General features: G+C 35.5%; 1 long non-coding RNA gene and 1 other non-coding gene across 2 annotated transcripts; one reads left to right on the top strand and one right to left on the bottom strand.

The window, feature by feature from the left end:
* Positions 1-486: 486 nt before the first annotated feature.
* Positions 487-23,567, bottom strand: LOC125363807. The gene is made up of 4 exons (XR_007213352.1): positions 23,533-23,567; positions 23,421-23,430; positions 20,656-20,663; positions 487-593 (listed from the first exon to the last, which is right to left on the bottom strand). It is a non-coding gene; the product is annotated as an uncharacterized LOC125363807 (long non-coding RNA).
* Positions 9,805-9,938, top strand: LOC125364298. Its single transcript, XR_007213461.1, has one exon. It is a non-coding gene; the product is annotated as a small nucleolar RNA SNORA11 (small nucleolar RNA).
* Positions 23,568-23,820: the final 253 nt, after the last annotated feature.

Here is a 23,820-nt window from a genome sequence, read left to right as displayed (position 1 = left end):
ATAAAAATGAGCTCCACTAGACATTTTTTGAACAACTTCAAACTATTTTAATGATAGAGGCTTGCAAATACAGAGCCATGGATGATAGTTAACATCAAGATAATTTATACATGAAACACGTAATGCCAAGTCATAAGACTTGTAGAACATGAAAATTTAAGAATTGAGAGTCACAAACAAATTTAAGAATCACAAAGCAGGGGCTGGGGATATAGCCTAGTGGCAAGAGTGCCTGCCTCGGATACACGAGGCCCTAGGTTCGATTCCCCAGCACCACATATACAGAAAAAATGGCCAGAAGCAGCGCTGTGGCTCAAGTGGCAGAGTGCTAGCCTTGAGCGGGAAGAAGCCAGGGACAGTGCTCAGGCCCTGAGTCCAAGGCCCAGGACTGGCCAAAAAAAAAAAAAATTAAAAAAAAAAAAAAAAAGAATCACAAAGCAAAACCTGACAGGATGAAAATACAGAAAGAACACATTGGATTCTTTTTTTTTAAATTTAATTTTATTGTCAATGTGATACACAGAGGGGTTACAGTTACAGACATAAGGGAGTGAGTAAATTTCTTGTCAAACTGGTTACCTACTCCTTCATTTCTCTATATAGGTCTTGGGAATCTTGCTAAATTCCTTGAAAGTTTCAAAGAGCTCCTTAGGGGCAGGACATCAAGGATCACTTATAAGATTAATTTTTTGTTGGTACAGGTACAATTTACTCTTACAACTTGTACTATTGCATGTATATTCCTTTTTCAATAGAAAAAAATTGTTTCTAAAAGTAAAGAAAAAAGGCAAGTGGAGGAACTGACCTAGAATATGAAGGCCACATTGTGCTCATCTAAGGAAAGTAGAATACAGGACAAGTGTGGTAAGTCTGGAGGAAAAGTGGCAGAAATGTGATAATGTGTGTTCTCAAACTCTTCTTCTCACTGTGTTAGTGGGGCAGTTCTGGGATTATTCACTATTCATCATTGAATTGTGCAGTTGATATGTGACTGAGAAAGTGTTAAAGGGGATAAATAAAATTATTTTCGAGCTGCACAGAGTTCTCAGAAGCAATGAAAACCATGACTGGATTTAGTACCAGTCCAAAAGAGATTTGTTCCTAGATTTCTATTTCCTTATACTATTCCAAATACTTAATGGAAATAAAAACTATTTACTGTTTTATTTTCCTATCCCTCTTCTTGTATTTAACATGGCACACTAAGGCAGAATGACTTTATCACTATAGTACCAAAAATATATATTATGTCTTTGGTGAATCAATATTTTGATTATACATAGAAAACATTTTATTACCTAAAAGGCAAGTCTGCGACATACATTTTGTCCTAAGTAAACATACTTCTTTCAGTGGTTATTGTTGTGTCCAGAATAGGTCATTAAAAATAAATGAAATTTTCTCCCTCTCTTTTTCCTTTTCTATTTTTTCTAACCCCTCCCAAAACATCTTTAATGTTTTAGAGAATTTGCAAATGGAAACAAATCTCTGCTGAAAGCAAAGCTTGTTATTTGCATATTAAGCAGGCTGCTGTTATTTATACCATTGCATTGCATTCATACTATTGCATTGTAACTGAATTGTCTGCTGTACTCCATTAGTGGCTTAATAATATACAATACTTTCTCTAGCCTTCAGAGCTATGATGATTGCCACAGTTCCAATTCCAACTCCAATTTTGATTTTTGTTTTGGTGGTTAATTGCAGATAAGGGTCTCACAGAGACCTGTCCAGGAGGGCTTCATACCATGACCCTCACATTTCTGCCTGTTGAGTATCTAGGTTTACAAATGTGAGCCACTAGCACCCAATTCATATGATATCTTAATACCCATTTATGTAGTAGAATCATTGGTATAGCTAAGTGAATTAGCAAATCTATCTTCTTTCATAGGTACCCTTTTGTGGGGGGTAGTCATTCACCTGAAATGTCTCTCAGCAAACTTCCTGTACACAATGCGACTTTATTCACTATGGTTGTAATACTGTGAATTAGGTATCTAGAAGACTTATTTATCCTCAAGAACTGCACCTCTGTGCTGTAACCAACATCTTTATTCCTGGTAACTTATTGATGTCCTTTCTGGTTCTATGCATCATTTGACACTTAAAATTTCATACATAAGCAAGATTATAAATTACTTGTCTTTCTCTGTCCAGCTACTTTCATTTAGCATCATATCCTCCAAATTCACCCATATGGTTGTCAATGGTAGGATCTCCCTCTCTCTTAATTCTGAATAGAATACTCAGGTCCATTAAAATGTGCTGGTTCCCAGTGCCCCCAGTGCAAGTTCACTAGGAAAGAGTCATAGGACACAAGGAATTATTCTTATGAGTACACTTTATTAATATTACACCAAAAAGATGCAAAGAAAAAATCACCATAGGAAACAGGCACATGGGATGAGAGGTCTTGACAAAACCAGGCATAAATTACTAAGGGGATCACTTAGCAATGAGTTTGGGGGACATGATTGAAATGGTGTGTAGTTCATTAGAAACTCAGCACCCAGAACTTTGAGACTCAATGCCCTTTGACTAGCATGAGTCAAAATTGCAGACACCCAGAAGGAAGAAGGCAGGTGTTTAGCATTAACCACTAATTTTCACAAATCCTTCAGGCCCACTGAGACACCTTTGTTGCTTAGGGAATAGTGGGAACCCTGTTAAAATGCTATTCCCAGACTCCAGCCAAGGGCTCACTTTACAAGTATTTAAAGATAGTAGTGTCAGGCCTATTATGTTAACTCTTCTCTGCACCACTTTTTTAATCTCTTAATTTCCTTCCCAGGGAGTGAGAGCCTAAAATGAGCTGCATATTTTAGGAACAATGTTTCTCTATTATACATATTTTTGGTTGAAATGCTAACAATTTTCTTTATAAAATGTATAAAATTGTTAAAATCATATTAAATAAATATATTAGAATGTATTAAATACATATAAAATAAAATATGTAGTGTATATATCATATTAAAATATATTAAATTAAATTTAAAAAATACATAGTACATTAACTACATATATTAATTTTTTTCAAGAAACAGCAAAATATCCTGATATGAATGAAAATAAATATATAACAGACTGTCCTTATTGTGCAGGGACGACATATTCAAAATGTGCCTATGTGCTAGAATTTATTTGCAAACTCCAACTTCATACTCACATCTTTCATGGTCGTTTGTCAGCTTTCACTGGGTGGTGAGAAATCTGAATTAGCCTGCACACAGATTCACAAGGGAGGCCAAGCAACAATGCCTTTTGCCTGCTTTATCAATGCTCATGTAGAAATGATGAAGAAACAAGTGATAGGGGCATGTGAGGTGGCATGGAAATCCAGCTGGAGGTCAGGGGACTGAATTTGATTCCCAGCTTTGGCATATATTCATTGATGGCCACTACATTGATACTTCTGAACTGTATTTTCTTTTTTGTTAAAAAAATTTAAAAGTATGTAAATTTACTCTGATAAATTCTTTTTAGCATTTAAAATTATAATCTTTGGATATGCCCATAGACATAATGTGGATCTATAAATATAGACCTACATGTGTATATTTCCACTAGAAGTAATAGTTCAATATTCATGAATTCAATATTCTCAGTAACTTAATAGAACTTAACTGGTGAATGATGAGAACCAGCTGAATGTATTTTTGTCTCTTTCCTTTTTGTATTGGATTTTCTTCTTACTGAAGGTAAGACTTTATAAGTCTTGGTATATGTTCAGTAGTGGTAAATAAATCAGTCTTTTCTAATATAAAATGATTTATTTTGGCTTCCTTTTAGTAGAGTATCAAATTTAAAGTTACGTAGAATATTCCATTTGCTCCTGGCATGACTGAACTGAAATCTGCTACAGTTAGAATCATTACTCCTTCATTACTCATACATTCTTTTCCTCAGGTATCTTTTAAAATGCTTCTGTCTTTGATGCTTTTCATTTATTCTATTCTATAGCTATATACTGATTGATTTTTATTACTCTTATCTACCTCAAAGTGCTATTGAATGGAATATCAATGAGTTTCTTTTTACTATAAATTCTCATCTCTTAAAATATTACTTCTCTACCCCTTCCTATGTTTGGTTTATTCAAAGCCCATTGACTGCTATTGCAGATAAGGTATTTTGGTATTTGGTATTGCCATGACAGAATTGAATACTTGCCTGAAAAGTTCAAAGTGTTTACTGCCTGACACTTTACATAAAATATTTATTGACCCTTCTTTAAGAGCTTGTTAAAAATGTGTGTTGAAGCAAAAATCACTCTGTTTTTCTTAACTCATTGTTAAAGATAAGTTACTGGTTGTATTCTTGTTTTCAAATTTAATTCTTTGTGCATTTCCAGACTGAGACTTATTAAGTTTTTGGATTTAAAAATGCCCAAGATCTAAGATTATCTTATTTCCAATATTTTAGTTGATTTATACAATAAGTCTGCTTATAATTCATATCTTTTTCTTCCTTTTCAGAGTTTCTTGTACATTATTTGGATGTGATTTCTTCAATTATCTCTGACAGGTAAGCCACCTGAAGGTAATAATTTTGGGTGCAGTTTTTAATCTTGGTGTATTCCTAGTACTTAGAATTGTGATGAAAGTGTCACTGAATAGGTATTTCACAACTATTTTTGACTATCATGTAAGATTACAAATACATCTATTTGAAGCATTATTTCAGAAATTATTCAAATTTTTATGTCATTTATGTCCTAGTCTGTATGTCTTAATATGATATAATTTGCAGGGACAACTGTTCATTTCTAGAGCCAGGAAGCTCAAAGTTCTCCTTCTGGTGCTAGTCTGTGTTTCTGTCTGTCTCCTAGACATATAACTTGCTGACTTGTTACAATTTTTTTCTCTTTTGGTATTTTATGGGTCTAGTCTTGTAGCTTGCCCATATATAGTGTAACATGTATGTCTACTCTTATTCTTCCTTTTCCCTTTCATTCTGAAACCATACTACTCCTGCTTCTCCTACATAAAGGGATCCTTTGTGATGGACAATTTTCATTGTTACACAAACAGATGGAGTTTTCCTTATCTCTGGAATCCCTTCTTTTTTTCCTGAATAATTACTTATTTATTGTCAAAGTGATGTACAGAGGGGTTACAGTTTCATACATAAGGCAGTGTGTACATTTCTTGTACAATTTGTTACCTCCCCCCTCAGCTCTAGCTGACACTTTTGTTCTGCTTTACAATTCAGAATGGCTGCAGTACTTGCTTATCCCATTTCTTCTCCCATATACTAGAGGCCTTCTCTTGCCTCCACTAAGAGTGTGTGGCTATGAGCCTAAAGGACTGTATATATCAACACATGGATTGGTTCTCAATTCCTTACTCATACAGCTAATTCAAAGCATTAGAGGGGCAGAGGTAAATTCAATTAAAAAAACTTTATACACATGCATTAAAATTGAATAATGAAACACATTAAAATTATTTTAAAAGAAGAAGGAAGTAATAGAAGAGGTGAATTTGATCAAATATGAATGCCACATGTTATGTGCATGTATGGAAATAGCACAGTGAAATATTTTTTCTACAATTGTAGGCATTGATTAAAAAAGAGAGAGAAGTTATTAAATAAATGCCATAAAGTGCATATATTATAATAAGTAATCTTTCTATAAAAATGTGTGCCACAAACTTCATTGGAAAAATATTTTCTCATTTTCAATGGTGTTTTAAAAAAAGAAATTTTGATTCTAAAGGTTAAAATAGGTTGTGAGTTAATATGTCTTGCTACAAATCAGTGCTAATAGGTTAACTATAAGTGTTAATCTTCTTCCACTAAAAAGAATTGCCTACGGTGTTGAATGCTGCCATTAATATTTTCAAGGGAATAATTTGAAGCTGTATGGCTTAGTAGGATTACTCAGATCTTTAAGGCAGGAAAATTAATTGCGAGCGCAACATACAATGTCACGTTTGCTTTGTTTTGTTAATTCTCAATGAAATATCTATAGAACCAATACCAGGCAATACAAACACTTGATCTGATCTCATCAGTTACTTATTCCTTTCAGAGTTGGGTTATTGGAGCATTTTGTGTAACTCTTATTTTACTTTTGTCTTTGTTTTTCCTGTGTCAGGGGAAATAGTAGAGTCAAATTTCCCTAGTGGGAAAGACTCTTTAGGGAAACACAAAGTCATGACTCTTACCTAGTATAAATAGAATCTCCTAGAATTTCTTGAGCTAGAAAGATTTCTATCATGGGGCTTTAGGGGGAATGAAGCCAGATGCAAGACTGTACTGGAGGAAAGACAAGATAGTGAGAAGACATGGGATCTAATATGTGATAATGTTTTGCTTGTAGAATATTTTGCTCAAGCATTCACAGGTAAAGTGCTCCAATTGTATGTGCTGCTCAAAATTTTTGTAATCTTAACTAGTAAAATGAACACATAGATTTTATTATTATTATTATTATTATTATTATTTTGCCAGTCCTGGGGCTTGAACTTAGGGCCTGAGCACTGTCCCTGGCTTCATTTTGCTCAAGGCAAGCACTCTACCACTTGAGCCACAGCACCACTTCTGTATATATATATATATATATATATATATATATATATATATAAATATATAAATATATATATTTATATATATAAATATATATATATTTTTTTAACCACTAGGCCATATTCCCAGCTGAACACATAGATTTTTACTATAAAGAATTCTTAGTTTGAGGGGGGGGATTGGGGAAGAGGGAAGGTGGGAGAAAAATGAGGGAGGAGAGAACAAGTTTGACAAGAAATGTACTCACTACCTTACGTATATAACTGTAACCCTTCTGGACATCACCTTGAAAATAAAATTAAATTTAAAAAAAGAATTTTTAGTGTGACTACTATATTCAAATGGATCTCGTGATTTATCTAGAGGACTTGTGATGTATTTAGAAATATTCCCCTGGCACAGAAACTATGGTTTTAAATAATATAATATATGTTTTTCATCTTTTTGAAAGTTGTATTTGAAGATAATAACTGTCTCTATCTGTCTCTGTCATAAAGTGTACCACATGACTTAACCCTGAATCGAGAAATTTTCTTTCTGGTGGTATCACAAACTAAATATCTATGGCTTATGTTGCAGCTGTCCAAAATTTAGGTGCTTCTTAAAACAACAAACAAGCAGGTAGACAAGCAAACAAAAATATGTAGAGTAGTATGGAATTAAAGTCCAGTTCCTTAAATTATACTTAATAGTAGGAGGCTTTGATTTTAGAGTAATCGGTCTGTACTTCTGTGCTCTCTCATATGTAAGGTAGAGAAACAGAAGGGCTCAGAGTGTTATTCTGCAATTTGTTTTGTTTTATGTCAGTTGTGGGACTTGACTCTGGACCTGGGCACTGTCCCTGAGCTCTTCAGCTCAAGACTAGCACTCTACTTCTTGAGCCACAGCACCACTTCTCATTTTCTGGTGGCTAATTAGAGATAAGAGTCTCATGGACTTTCCTGCCTGTACTGGCTTTGAACTGTGATCCTTAGATCTCAGCCTCCTGAGTAGCTAGGATTACAGGTGTGAGCCATCAACGCCTGGCTCTATAATTTGGCCGTACAGGCTTGAAAGCTTTCTGTACTACCCATTGATTGTGATGTCATGGACAAGTATATCTCAGTTTTCTTTTATTGATGGTCCCGTGGCTTGAACTCAGGGCCTGGATACTGTTCCTGAGCTTTTGTGCTGAAGGCTAGCACTCTACAACTTGAGCCACAGCTCTACTTCCTGGTGTCTTTTGGTTTGTTTGTTTTGGTAGCTAATTGGAGATAAGAGTCTTAGAGACATTCTTTCTTAGGCTGGTTTTGAACTGCAATCCTCAGATCTTAGCCTCCTGAGTAGCTATGATTAAAGGCATGAGCCACCAGTGCCCAGCTATACCTAAGGTTTTTAATATCTAAAAATGCTACAGCCATAGCAACTGCCTCACAGAATTGTTGTGATGATTAAGTAAGTTAATCAGTGAAAAGAATTTAGAGCAGTGTATTGTAATTAGTAAATATTTAAGAAGTGTAAAAGTGTTTAAGTTTCTTATTTTCTTCCTAAATGAGGTTTCAGAGCAATGAAGATGATGAGCAAAGAATTAAAAAATATGAAAGGAAAAGCAAAGGCAGCAAAACAAAATAAATGTAAGTGGAGGGATATACTACTTTTGATAATAATTTATAAAGAATATTGATATTTTTGGAGTAAAGTTTCCTGAATGAAACAATCTGCCTCAGAGACGTTACTTTTGTTGGTATTTCCACTGAGCTCATAAATCTTATAATGAAAAACAGCTGGAGGAGAAATACTTAATATGATAGGAGATATAAAAACACTTTAAAAGATATTTTGACATTTTAAGAACCAGAACTCACGTCTAAGCCTCCAAATTGTAAACAGAGATAATTAATATGGCAAGAAGAAGTATGTGTATATTAAAGAAATAACATTTCTACCACAAAACTTCTTCTCAGGATCTAGTCACTTAGTTACAAAGATTGTCTTGTAGCTGAAACCCAAAATCACTTGTGTTCATGGGAGGCACAGATGATTTCCCATTGTTACAGGAAATTCAATTCATTGAGATCAGTGCCAGTTTACAACAATAGGATCAGAGTTTTTGGATAAAGAAAACAAACATTTATTCATTTCATCTTTTGATGAGGACCATGTGCTGTTATCACACACTTGTGGGTATATTTGGATGTCTGTTACTATTATAATTTCAGCACTGTCAACCTTGACCTTTCATTTTTATGGAGAAAAAGTGGGCCTTTATAAGTGGTCTGGCTGCTTCTGGTTGAAATCAGGCAATGGTAAGGGATTCTTATCATTGGACACCATGCACCTACCCTATGCCACTTGTCCCGATGAGTACTATGGGCCCTAACAGTGGGTTTTGCACAAATAAGGCATGCATCATAGTGCTAAGAGGGAAAGGCAGGCGTAGTAACCCTAAAATCAACACAAATGGATGATATTAGTAGAGCATATTTGACATGATTATGCATCCAAGAAAACAATTTAGAAAACATATCTATTAGTTTGGCCTCCAGGCTGTCTAACGTGGATGTGTGATGCTCCAATGTTTGTTGTAGTCAAGTAGGTTGTTGTCTAATCTTTTTTATGTGCCTCCTATTTCAACCAGTAAGAAGTCCAGAGCCACTTAATTTTCCAACACCACTTTTGCAAATGATTCCAAGGAATGTGTTGATGAAACCAATGTTGGAAAAACATTGGCCAATAAGTTACTCTTCCATACTGTAGAGAGCATAAAAAGACAAACACAATCACAGACAGGTAATTTCCCTCTCTCCTTTTTCTATATGTCCAGATGAACACATAAGATAATGCTAATTGAAATGAACTCCAAGTTATGGAAACAAGTGGTTTATCATTGTTGTTATTTTCAACATGCCATGTGAAATTATGCCCTTTTTCTTTTGTCTTTCTTTCCCATGGTTTTACCCCTGATATCACTGTAACTGATTTTAGTACCCTGGATATTGTATATATGTGTATTGAAACTAGGGAAGGGAAAGGAATACCAAAATCGAGAGACAAAGGATAAAAAGACAAACATATGCAATAGCAATACTTACAAAACTATATGGCATAAACCAAAGTGTACAACTCCTGGGGGGAAGAGAAATGGGGAGGGGGGTGGGAGGGAAAATGAGGGAGGAGGTAACAAGTTGGATAAGAAATAAAGATATGTACTCACTGCCTTACATATGAAATTGTAACTCTTCCTACATCACTTTTACAATAAAGAAATGAAAAAAAAGATAAACATATGAGATGTGCTCAGTGCAGGGAGCCCAAATAATGGCTCTTCTGTTTATAAGGTACCTAGCAGCATCTTGTGGGTTTTTTTTTGTGAGGAAGAAAATAAAAATGTGTAGCATCCTGTAAATAAATGACCTAAATGCGGGGCACATTGGGGTGGGGGCAGAGCAAGAAAAGCAAAACATTAAAAAAAATAGAGCCATAAGAACATTGTGTCTGTTTTTTGAATAGAAATCTCAGGACTTCCAATAGTTGGTGGTCTTGCTAGTGTTCTGGCAGAACTGTATCTGCTGGAGAACCTTTTATGCAATATATCCATGGTTTGACTTTACCTAGCTTCAAAAAGATGAGAGTTGTCAAGAACATGGTATAAGGCCCATTGTTTTTCCAATTGTTGTTCAGGACATTGCTCTACCTAGGTTTTTAGTAGCACTCAATAATATCCTGACTTAAAAGGATGGAGGGTCTTTCTAGCTAAAGCAGTGATGTGAAAAAAGCAAACTTACATACAGTGGTTTCTATTTGACTTATTTGTTTATAGGCTGCTTTAGTTTAATTTTTATGCTTATGTTCTCATTGTTTATTTGAAGGTTCAAGAAAGGTCTTCATATACTATTTTATGGGGATTCAACCTAAACCTATGCCCTATGGGGCCACCAATATGTAGGGACGGGCAATTGGCCATACACTGACCAACTTTGAGCTTCTTGTCATAGTTTGGCCAGAGTGCTTTGTAGTGTGATTCATTTTTTTGGCTTTCTACTATTGAGGTTTCCCAATGTATGTTGCTTTCACTCGATGTCCAAGATTTTATTTACTTAGTGTGTAAATACTTACTTCTACCACAAAGGATGATCCATTGCCATTCAGAATTGAATATGTGAGTTTATAAAGTAGAAACTTCTCTTAGCAAAATCTTGTCACCTTTGATGCTTTTTCATCAATCCTTCTGGTCTCCATCCACCCAGAAAAGTTATAAACTAGCACTAATAGAGATATTTGAGTTTTCTATTGGTCTTTTGTTTCTGAGTGAAATCTATTTACCATTTTTAAAGGGATGTTCTTCTATGTGTTATATTCCCTTCCTTAGAGATTTTCTCCCTGTCATAGGGTTATTCAAAACATACAGATGACAATTATGAGTGACCTAGTGTATTGAATATTATAACTGGGCCCCTGGTAAATTAGGTTAATTAATTCTACCAACACATCTCAGCCACAGTGTGTGCCCTTATCTAAATGTTTTATTAGTCAACAAGCTCTATCCTGTTTGTGCAAGGACTCCCCTGTGGAATCCCACAAGGATGCAGCTGCAACTATGTATTTTGACATTTTCTATATTTGTATTAGAGTCCCAAACTGGTTTCTACTGTTGCCGAAGCATCAATAGTTAAGAGGATCCAGTTACAAGCCTCATTGTTGAGTCATTGTGCCTCATCTTTGGCTTGTCCACTAAAAGTTAGTACTTATATTCCATGTGCAAAATACTCAACAAAGTTTACACATCTGCCAAGTAGGGAAGTTGGTAGTCATAATAGAAAAAAATAATTTACCCATAGTTCCCAGCAGACTGTCCTTCAGCATTTATACCCCCTAAGTACAGCTGCAATGGAAATTTTCCTGCTCAAGTAGGAGTTATTATTTGACCAAATAATGTTCCCTGTTGGATCTTAGAAGGAGAAATTATTCCTGTCCTCAATTCGTAACCTGAAGAGTAATGAGTCCACAGTATTGTGCCTTCTGCTTCCCCCATTCCTTCAGAAAGAGGCATCCTGGGACAGAGAAACAGGTGGGACAGCCAGGTTTTGTTACTATTTGCTTTAAAAGATTAATTATACTCAAATTTTTCTTAAATCTTCTCTTCTGAAGTAAGACTATCCTTGCCTAATGAAAATTAACTTTAACTGTACCATAAAATTAGCTCCTGATTGTTCAGATTCTTTGTGTACAACTGGTACAAATGCATACAAATATAGAATTTTATCCCATTTACTTGCTTGCTGACAGAAAGACTACAAATGTAAGATTACATAATAAGCCAAGTGCTAGTGTCTTACTCCTATAATTCTAGCTACTCAGGAGGCTAAGATCTGAGGACTGTGGCTCAAAGCTAGCATGAGCAGAAAACTATGAGACTCTTACTTCCAATTAACTACAAAAAGCTACAAATAGAGCTGATGCTAAAGTGGTAGAGCACTAGCCTTGAGCATTAAAACTCAGGAACAATGTTCAGACCCAGAGTTCAAGCTCCAGGACTGGCCAAAACCAAAACAAAACAACACACACACACACACACACGTACAAAACAAAATTGCAGAATAAATAAAAAGTCCATTTTTTCTGTTTTCCACAAATATATGTACACATACAGATATTTGGATATATATCTGTATATACATATATATCTGTATACATATATATCTATATATATATACACACAGATATTTATCCATTTACAGCAGCCATATTGCAATAAAATTTCATCCTTTTCCTTATCAAAAGCCTATAGTTACATTATATCTTCTACCAGTACAATCATCTGCCACTATATAATCTCTGCCGAGATTTATCCCCAAAAGCTTTTCAGATGTAACACACATGGAATCTCCCATAATAAACACAACACACAAAGGGAATTGCTGACATGGTCAGCAAAAAGAAATTTGCTATCAAATGATGACAGAAACAGCCAACAGATGATAATGAATCCCTTAGGTTCCATTAGGTTTCCTATTTCTACTTAACTCATATATGCCTTTCCAAATGAAACCACAAAAACAATGGCCCATGCAGGCCCAGAAGGACCACAAAGGTTCCTTCTTGAGTGGATGGACTCAATGGTTCTCAATGTGTAAAGAATAGGATTCATCCAATCTTCCCCTGTCACAAGTACCCCCATGCTCTAATTTAAGAATTGTATCTCTTGTGGTCCCAAAGGTCCCTTCACTCCTGGTCCACAGTGAATGAGGAGAGAGGTGTATGGGAAGAGAAGAGCATGGTAAACTTGGCTGAAGTCATAAAGACATTCTTGAGTTGGGGAAAATGAGAAAGAGGGAGACAGTAGAGACAGATAAATGTACATTAATAAAATTAATATGATTATATATTATATACTGTGTATTATTAACATATATCACACTATATTTAATCATATATTAAATATATAAAGTAAATATTAAATAAAATAACAATATTAAACAAATGTATATGCATATACATATAAATACACACACATATACACACACATTTTATGTTTTGCTGCTCATGAGACTTGAACTAAGTCTGAGTGCTGTCCCTCAGCTCCTTTTGCTCAAGTAGCAGAGTGCTACTTGAGCCACAGTGCAACTTCTGGCTTTTTCTGGGATTAACTGGAGATAAGGGACAGACTTTTCTGCTCAAGCTGGCTTTGAACTGCAATCCTCAGATCTCAGCCTTCTGTTTAACTAGGATTATTGGCATGAACCACCAATGCCTGGCTAGTTTTATATCTTAAAAGCAGAAAAAATTTTAGTTTTGTATTTCTCATTTATTAATATCATATGGAGAGTAGTGTTTCATTACAGTGGAATTTTTGTTTTAATATTCATGATTAAATATTAAAGATTTTAAGGCAAGGCATGCACCTAGACTTAATGAGAATGTTAGACTGTAATTAACTTAGCAGTAGCCTGTCATGGCAGAGGGAAAAGCTGAAGGCCAGTAAGAGACGTGGCAGTAGTGACTGCTGGAGCTGACACACCACAAGGCTTCATTAGGAATGATGATAATGGATGGATTCCTATTTTTAAATTTGTAAACTTTAATCACAATCAAGTAGAATTAGTCTCACACACAAGTAAAAGAAAATAACTGCAAATGTATCTGATTCTGTAGATGCATCACTATTGAATGATGTTGAATTGCACAAATATATGTATGGAAGAGAGCTTAATAATGCTCATTAACACAATAGGATATTTTGGGAAATATGTTGTTAGAATTATAAAGTAAAATTTGTGATGATAATCAGAATGGAACATGGATGTTAAAAGTTCTGTTCTGTTTACTCAAATCTGAACTTTGGATGAAATTATTTTTATTGTAGCACATTATATGGACAGTGTGTGTGTATGTGTGTGTGCGGGGGGGGGGGGGCTGTGGAGCATGGGTGGTGTGTATGTTTGTATGTGTAGTTTTCCTGATAGGAAGTCTGAAACCATATATTCAGGTGACCAATCTAACTTTCTGTCACTTAAACATACATTTTAACTTGTGAATTCGTAAACGAATGATCAATTTTAATTCTCAGATATTTTAAGATTTTTCATATTGTTTGTACTCAGTGAATCCAGATATACCCAAGGCTCTTTTCCCCATTATTCTCTCTTTATTATTTATTTTTGTCATCTGGTGTTGGTACTAGGGCTTAAAGTCAGGGCCCGGGTACTAGCATTCAACGATTTGAGCCAGAGTTCCACTTCCAGCTTTTTGGTGACTAGTTGGAGATTAGAGTCTCTTAGACTTTCTTGCCGGGGCTGACTTTGAACCACAATCCACAGCCCTCTGCTTACTGAGTAGCTAGGATGACAGGCATGAGTGCCCAGCTTACCATGATTCTTCATGGTATATCTCGTCATTCTTTGGTGTGGTACATCCTTTGTCCAATGTCATCAAGCTGAAGTTGTCATAATAAACTGTTAGCACATTGCTCCACCAGCATCTGAAACCATGTTCAAGTTCTCACCATTTATCAATTAGTTTGTGAATCTGTGAATATTTATTGGGATTTTTCAATTCCTCCTTCCATCTTAGATGCCCCATATCCCTTTCTTGGAGGGCAGTGGGCTTAGGAAAATGTTAGCTGTGTTCTGTCCCTTTCCCATGACTCTGGGAGACTTGAGCATGATGGGGGTTTTTCTCACACTCTTAGAAGATACTGTTCTGTCACATTTTCTAATCTAATTTATTATAGTACCTATCTTTATTGGCTACTATCTTCATGGATTCCTGTTGTAACACTAGGCTTATGTATGCTTCTGTTGTTCTGTCCTTATCCAAAAATTTTCCAGTAATATTTATGCTAAATCTCAGTCTACATATAAACAGGTTAGTTGAGGACACTTTCTCAAATCTTTACCCAGAATGTATGCCCATTACCACACATTGTTAAGTTAATGCATGTACCCAGAAGTTGTAGGAATTATTAAATCCTTCTTCTGAAAGAATGCTGACCCCTGGATGCTGGACCCCAAATGTCACCAAAAATAATAATAACCAAAGTGAGGCCTATGTAAATCATCGTTGGTGGGTGAAACCTTGCCATATTTTTTCTTCCCTGTTTAGTGAGAATAGCTGATTTTTTTAAAAATCATAGGGTGACTAAAGAGAACCTTAATTGTGAGATTCTCTTATTTCCTTGTCAGGAAAGTGATATAGCCTTTTGCATTTGGGAGCCTAATGACATATATCAGCCCTGGGGCGTTTCCATATCTTGGCTCACACGCAATGCACCTTGCCTTTTCTACATTTTATACAATGACTTCACTGGTGCATTCCGTCTGTTGCTCCAAAGGAGCCCCAAGCAATGAAAATTGTATTCTTTCTACTCTCTTACTCAACCTCTTGCAGGATCATCATGACATTCTGTTTGTCTCATGTTTCCAAGGAAACACAGGAGCAAATAATAACCAATGAGCAATTTGTGGATGAACTTTTGTAAATCTCTATAAAACAGGGTGAGTAATATATTGTGAAGTGCCCTGACTTGAGTCACAGTTGGGTTTGAATATTACTCCACTATTACCTACTGTGTGGATCTGGGCAAGTTATTTAACCTGTTCCAAATCACAGTTGCTATGAAAAAAAGATAATAACTATTACTCCAAAAGATGGATCTAAGGCCACACAAACGCACAATCTGGCATGTGATAATATTCAATACATTAATGGTAGAAAAATGGTGGTAATTATTATTAGAATCTTTTCAGGAAACTGAAACACCAATGAATAAACTTAGATGTTAGTCAATACTCATCGTCAGTGATTGTAGCAATATTCATGAGAAAAGATTAAAGTGTATTAAAAATTATTATTTTCCACAAAAGGCAACTCGATAATTGGGCTCAAATGTGAATGTACGTGTGCAATATCTATTTACCTATATATTTATTGGTAGTACTGCATATGAACAGAGTCTTGCATTTAGTAGGCAGGTATTCTGCCACTTGAGCCATGTCCCAACTATTTATCTACGTTTTTCATTTACTTGCTTTGTCTGAAGAAAGAAAATTTCACCTGGTTCCTATCCCTTCGGGAAGAAAACAAATCAAAGTAAAACCGATAAAATATGATAAGGCACTTGTTACAGAATTTTTTTTTTATATATTGGTAGTTGAAACAGCCCATCAGGAATATGGAATGAGCAAAAGCCGGAAGACAAATTTGTCACAATAGATTGTTATTTGGATGTGTTTCCTTGAGGCATTAGATATACGGAAACTATGCCATAAACAAGTTTTCTATTTACTATTTTCAAAAATCATCATCAATTCCAGGATGTTAGATTCAATTTTAGACAATCCTGTCTTATAGGAAACATCAAAATGTGTTAAAACAATATTATAGATCAGATGAGATCACATCTTTCTTAGGGGATAACAACAAATTCACTCCAAATAGCAAAGGAATTTATATCCATAGCTTGTTACCTGATACGAATTTTACAGGTTACATCTCCAGTGAGCATTTCTTTTATGTTTACTTTTGACTTGTTTTTAATAATTTTTATTACTCATTTCTCATAAAAATTTAAGGTTAGCACAAGGATGTATGATGAAATATGAATATAACATGCACATTTCTAGGATATAAGAACCAAAGCTAGCATAATTGCTATAATTGAGCTTAATGGCTAGCAGAAAAGATATAAGGAGATAGCTATATAAATTTCAAAACTTACATGTGCTTTACCTTGATTTCTGAGGCCAAAGTATTGTTGTCTGATCTCTCTAACACTTGACTTTCTTAAGTCTTTCCCCTTTCTGGCATCCAACCCCCAAGGCCAACTTCTTACATAGGATTTGTTGGAGACATCTGAATGATAGGATGGACAGTATAGCAATCAATTTTTAATGTCATGGCACATTTCATATGTCTTTTTAATATAGTGCCATTGGACACATTTAAAAGAGTAATGAAACCCCATAAAAATGACTGCAATTTACTAAGATAGTAGTGTTTGAATAAGTAATATAGTGTTGGTTTTTTTCTATTCAGGAAAAAGAATTTCAGCCAGGCTGAAAAGGCGTACTGCTTTTACGTTATTAAAACAACTCATTGTATCCTTTCAGACAAACTTTTATTAAAACTGTCAAGAGTTTGAGCAGTTGGTTTCTAGTAAAGTGCTGGATTGTAGATATTTTAAAAAAACACGTAGCTTAAGAACAGATCCACAAGCTTTCTAACCACAGAAGGTATAGAGGGAATCTTATGAGGAAACATAAAAGTGCCTAGATTAATTGATCACAACTGAGAGAATGTGACAACAGGGATCTCTTTAATATTTAGGATTTTATTTCTGGAAGCTTATTATAACTATCATCTTAGCACTAGGATAAGTCTAAAATTGTCTCTAAAATGTATATCATAATGGGGTACAATATGTGTAGCACTCTTGAGACTTTGTTGTCAATATACATCAACATAAATTAGTTACAAAATAAAATGAATCTGCTGGAAAAAACGAGTTGATGTAATCAAATTGAGTTCTATAGAATATCTGCCAAAGATAATAATTTTTTTTAATTTTGAAAAATTGATACCATATTACTCTTTCAGATATGATTTGATAACATTTCTAATTGCCTACTGGGGACCTGTCTGATCCATCTTAAAAAGATATTTTTATTAATAAATAGGATTACTTGGATCATTCTTTGTAGCAATTGTGATATGCATGTAAGTAACTTAAAAGTGGTTCTAAATAATTCTGATATAAGTGTCACAAAGGATCTAGAATATTCTGGTGTATCTTAGTCTAGTAATGTTAGAAGATAAATTTTGCAGCAGTATACCCAAGTCTTAAGGAGTAATTGGATAGGGGTAATTATGAAGATAAAGTAAAGAACAATGAAACACAGTAGATGGGCAAACATGTTTTCATACAGGCAAAGCTGTATGGTTTGATACAACTTCTTGCCTTTCTGAGGTCATTACTATTTTGTTTTCCTAAAGTACATTATTCAGTGTGTATCTGCTAATGGAAAAGGTTGTTTGTCCTTTGAAATATGTGATTTTTGTTTTGTTTCTTGTCCTCATTACTGACTTTATAGTTTTGCAGAGGATGTATTTTACTTGATCATTATTTCCTATCTGTTGTTAGTATATGATTCTACTTTTTAACTTTTATTGTTGCTATGGAAAAATCAAACTATTTTTTACTCTAATGTTTGAAAAAACCTGTTTTTCATTTGGAAGAAAAGATCACCTTGTCTTTCTAGAGAAAGAAAACTATTTTTTTCAGTATATTTTAGAGGCATGATGGAAATCATTAGAACAAAAAAGAGATTAAGAGGAAAAAAGCAGATTTATTTATTGCAGATCCAGAAACTTCCATAATCATACTTTAAGAGTCAAATCTGATTTTTTTTCTACTAGTCTTGTTGAGTAAAAAAGTATGATAGGACAAAGATATGACCTATGGGCAGTTAATACATGAAGGGTAAGTTAGCAAGATAGTACATTCATGATCTTCTCTGTGGCTCTGTTTTTAGAGATAAGCAAACAATTTTCTTCTGGCTAGAAAGAGTACCTCTCAGATGAATGTCTTATGCCCTGAATCAGAGGGAGATCAGAAAAATTCCTCCTGGGTTTACTGACCTGCTTTGGGGACAAAGGTACTAATGGACAAAATAAACTCTATTTCAGGCATTTTTTTGTGTCAAAAATTTTCAGCTTAAATGTGTTTTTACTTCAGAAAACATCATTTGTTTATTACACATACTTTTGAAATTGTTTTAATTTTTATTAAATAGTTGTACAAAGAGATTATTTTTCTCTGTCAGGTTATGAGAACAATGCATTTTGATCAGTGTTTCCCCTTCCATCATTCTCTCCCATTTTTTCCCTCCCACCCCTCTCCTCAGATTATGTGGTTCAATTATTACATTTTAGTTAAAAATTAGGTTAATATTTTGAGGCACTGTATGTTTTTGTTTATAACAAGGCTTAGTATTGATTCATTTTTTCCACTGTCTTCTTTCTGTTCTGTTTGACTGTCAGCTGCAATTCTAGCTGGGTTTCCAGAGGCACTTTTGTATGTTTGCTTAAAAACCTTCACTTTTGTTTATTTGAAATGCTAATGTATATACAGCACTGTCTTTTTTTTTTGCACTGTAACAAATTACAGTAAACATAGCAGCTTAAAACAACATCCATTTATTGGCTCACAAATTTGAATATCAGGAGTTCATGCAAGGCTGGCTGGTTTTGTCTCCTTAGTGGTTCTCCAGGCTCAAGGCCACAATCAGGGTGCTTGCAGGGCACTTTTGCAGTTGGAGCATATTGCCCTCTATTTACCTGGCTCATATAGTTGGGGATTTTTTCAGTTGTACATCTGAGGTCCCCATTTCCTGCTGGCTCTCAGCTGGGGACATTCTCTACAACTAGAGGCTGTTCACATTCCTTGTCCTATATTCTCTTCAGTCTTCAAATCTGACAATAGCGAATATCTCTGCACCCAATCCCTATTCTCTTTTCAAACTTCTGACTCTAGCCAGACCCTCTTAATGACTTATCCAAGTAAGGCCAAAACATGCCAAATTATATTCTTTTTAGAGTCAATTGTATCACATAGCAAATTAACCACAGGTAAATGTGAATCATATTCAAAATCTTTATGCAGGGAGTATGTTGGAAGGTAGGGTCTTTGGGATTATCTTAGAACTCTGCTTACTACATTAGGGATATAGCAATTGTCAATGAGTTCTATTTAAGTGAGACAAAATTGGCAAAAAATGAAGGTTAGAAGAGATTGCTTTATGAGGTATTATTTTAAAACATTCCTTTAGATATTTGGAAGCCTCATAAATACTTATGGGCTGGTAGGAAAACAATTCAATTGGTTTTAAAATTTGATGTCGCATCACTAACAAGTCAAATTTAAGAAATGAATGCAATAAGGTGGGCAAGTGGAGAGTCTATCCTAGAATCCATTTTTTTAAAATTTAAATAAGAATCTCTGTTTCTGCATGTATTAGTTGAAGACCAGGATTCTTCACTAGTTTGCTTGTTATTGCTCTCCCTTTTTCATTTTTAGCAGGAAGGATTTATCACAGATGTGGCCTTACTGATCTCTTCCCATTAGACAGGATTACATATTGAATTGCCTCTTAAAGTAATAGAATTTGCCAACTTAACCTTGTTAGACAGTTACCTGTTTCCACTCTTTCCTGGAAATATCTATCTGGGTAGGAATTTGCATCTGTATCTGAATCCTCTTACTGTCAGAAAGTCAGCACAGCTTATCAGCTTTGATCCTGTCATCCAGCAAGAGAATTCAGACAAGATGCAAAAGTAGTGAAAAGGATAAGGAACTTTATTAGAAAAAAAACAGAGCAGAGAAAGATACACATGGCATAATGCCTGGGATGACTGCTCTTTAGTTCATTGCTAGCCGTCCTTAGGGTACAGACATGAGCTTTCAGTTTAAGTAGAGAAAGAAGGGGGGGAGGGGGCGGCAAGGGACAAAGGTATGCTTGCCTGAAGAGTGCAGGTAACAGGTATGGCCTGGCTGGTCATTATCTCAGTTCTGGTTCTTCTGGGTTCTGAAGAAGTTGCTACTGTCAGCACTTAAGGGGAGGAATCTTGGACCCATGAGATGACTTCTCCTACTCCCAAGTGCCGGTTATTAGTGGTACTATCCTTCTCTGAGGGAGATCTAACCTTCCAGGCCCTGTCTGGTATTTCTTAGATGCAGCTTTAGTCATTTTTCATAAAGATGTTATGGGGCCATCCTGTCTTTTCTGGAACTCAGGTGACTGCAAAATGATGGGAGAGAATGGCTTAGAAGAGAAACAAACATGAAATAGAGGCACAGGCGGAAGGCTGTCCTGCTATTTGTTAATTTGTGGCAGTAAAACCAGTATAAATACCTGACTTTATATATATATATATGTAAGTATATATATACTTACATACATACATGTATGTATATATATACTTACATATATATATATATATATATATGTCCTCTTAATAGAGTGAAAGCGGGTTGTCTGTGTGGTGAGAACACCATTTACGTTTGAGGTTTCAGTATTCATTGAAATTGCCTGTGAGGTATTTCTATTAGTAGGTCGAATCTACCAGGCTAAGGTCATCTGTAAATCTGGAAGGTTAGTTACAGTATTTCCTCTAAAAAATCTGTGATGCACTTTTTCCACTTTCAGTTCCTTTTGCATAGCTGCATCTCCCTTGGCTAATGTGATTTGAACCACTTTTGATTTATGATGAAGTGCTTATTTTCATTCAAGAAGGCTATTGAGATTATTTTAAAAAGTGACTATCTTTCTTGAAAACCTGTTTCAGGTGACAATAGATGGATAGTTTTAAGGAAACAAAGCTTAAGAAATGTATTTCATGCAATTTAGTAATTTGGAAAATGGATGAATGCTTCAAGAAAATTTGCTTTTATTAGAAATTGACATTCAGACAAATGTCTTGAGTCATCACTTTGTTTACATCTACCTAAAAGCAGAAAGAAAAAAAAAAGAATTTTCCTTTCCTAACAGTTTTGAGGCTTGTCAATAAAGTTACTTATGAACAATGCCATGTAATTCTAGTCATTTTTCCCAAAGGACTGGAAATCACCCTCTTAAGAAGAAGGAAACCTTTCTTGTATTGTTTGTTACCTCCTCCCTCGATGTGTGAGTGTGCCATAGAATACCTGTAACCAGATAAAACTACTATTCACATTATCTTCTTATTTTGTGTTTTTGTAACCGCATGTACACTTTGATTGTGTATGAGAAAAATGTTCATATGTTGCTACTATATTGTATGACCTTGAACACTAAAAAAAAAAAATCACTCTTTTGGGCAAAAAAAAAAAAAAAAAAAAAAAAGAAGGAAACCCCTCTGGAGAAAGCAGAAATGAAGGCTAATGGTCCCGGGAAAATTTGTCAGTAATGTTTTACTCTCATTCCTGTTGTAGGAAAAGCTGTTGACTATCCCTACCCTTTGCTATGCAGGGAAGAGAACAAAGGTTAAGGGGAAGAAGATTAGAGTAGCAAGCGGCAGGTCCAGCACAGGGAAGGCCCAGGGTCTGAGGCTATGCAGCACGGTGCCAAGCCGTGCCATGCCGCGCTATACCATGTTATGCCATGCTTTGTTAGGCGGTGTGGTGTGCAGAGGACGGCTGGAGGCCCCCGGGAAGGAAGCGCGTGAACCTGAGCCTGGCCCACTCTGCCCCCCGCCCACCCCCCACACTGTGGTCGCCTGGACACGGGTAACGGACTGCAGATTTCGCCACCCGAGTGCTGGAAAATACCGGGGAGACAGGCTGAATTGGTGAGTTGGGAGCTGTAGGTGATGCCTTCTCTTCTGGCTAGTATTTTGGGCCCAACCCATACCATCCGCTAGGGGCCCTGGGGTAATGGTGGTACAGGGGCTGCCGCAGTGGCCAGAGCTAATCATCTGATTGTCCTTGGCATCCCCCTGGGAGGTTGAGAACTATCTGTAAGGCTGTGAATGAAGGAACTTGCCCTCCAGCCCAGTTCACACTGTTTCCAACGGAATCCCCAGAGGTCTTTCTATTATAATGATTATTTACTTAAAGTGATTATTTACTTACAAGGCTTTTGAACTGCTATTTAGTTCTTTGGCTCCTGTATTATATTTGAACTGCTAGTTTCTTCCATTGATACTTCGCAGTTAATTTTTGACTGTCCATTCAACTCAAGTGCTGAACAGTTTCCTAAGTCAGAGGTTGGGAATTGTTTGTTTTCTTATTAGTCTAAACTTCCACAAATGAAAAAGTCCATCTCAACACCTCCCTCTGCAGATGAGGGAAGTTATCCTTAGAGCTAACTGGACCAAAATCAGACCCAGCAAGTTTCACACCCAGGGGAAACAGGTTTTCCGGACTTCTAATTTAATCAAATTTTTTGTTTTTTTCTTGACATTATTAGTCCACTACTCCATAAATACTTGTAATTGACTTGGTAGCTTCCCACTGCTACTTGCCTTTGTATTATTATTGTGCGTTGCTGTGGACATCCTGGGATTTGTCTTCATTTCCTCTCTTCGTTGAGAGGAATTGTTCTTAGCATTGTTTTGGTAATAGGTTTTATGCCACCAGTCATCTCTGAGTTTAACAAGTCAGAAGAAAAGGATGACAAACTACAAGACAGATTGAACAATCCATAGAATTTTTAGCTGATAAGTTTATGTTGAATTTTGTGAACATTTATACTTGAAAATAGTATGTCAATCTTAAATATGTAATTCTTCTTGTTATATTACTATATTTTTAAGACTTTTGTTTTCCTAATTATTATCTTTAAGTAGTTGTACAAAGCACTTGCCATTTAATGAAGCAGTTTATGAACACAATATATCTTGATCAATGTCACCCCTTTCAACTTTCTCACCCAACCCTCCCTTACCTACTGCTTCCTTCACATTTTGTGAATTTGTAGAATATACATAGAATTCTTGACTGCATTCTCCCCCACTCCAATCACCTACTCCTTCACCCTTGACCCACTCCCCCCCACCTTTATAGATTATCTGCTTCCTGGTATATTATTTTGCTGAATTTTGACTTTGCCTTTCTAAGGCATTGCAGTATTTGGGTTCTTCTTTGAATCTACTGTATTTCAGTTCGTCTATTTACATACACTTGCATATCACCCAATGTATTCACTTCTTCATGGACCATATTTATCTAGTTTCTAGAACTGTTGAAATAATGAGTGTATTTTTCCCCTTGGGTGGAGCTTAGTTATGTTGGTAACCTCCAATGCTGATATCCACAAGCCAAGCCTGCCT

This window comes from Perognathus longimembris, chromosome 15 (genome assembly GCF_023159225.1).
Source record: "Perognathus longimembris pacificus isolate PPM17 chromosome 15, ASM2315922v1, whole genome shotgun sequence".
Classification (NCBI taxonomy): Eukaryota; Metazoa; Chordata; class Mammalia; order Rodentia; family Heteromyidae; genus Perognathus; species Perognathus longimembris.
The sequence above is the reverse complement of the archived record's forward strand: the minus strand, read 5'-3'. Positions and strand labels throughout refer to the sequence as shown.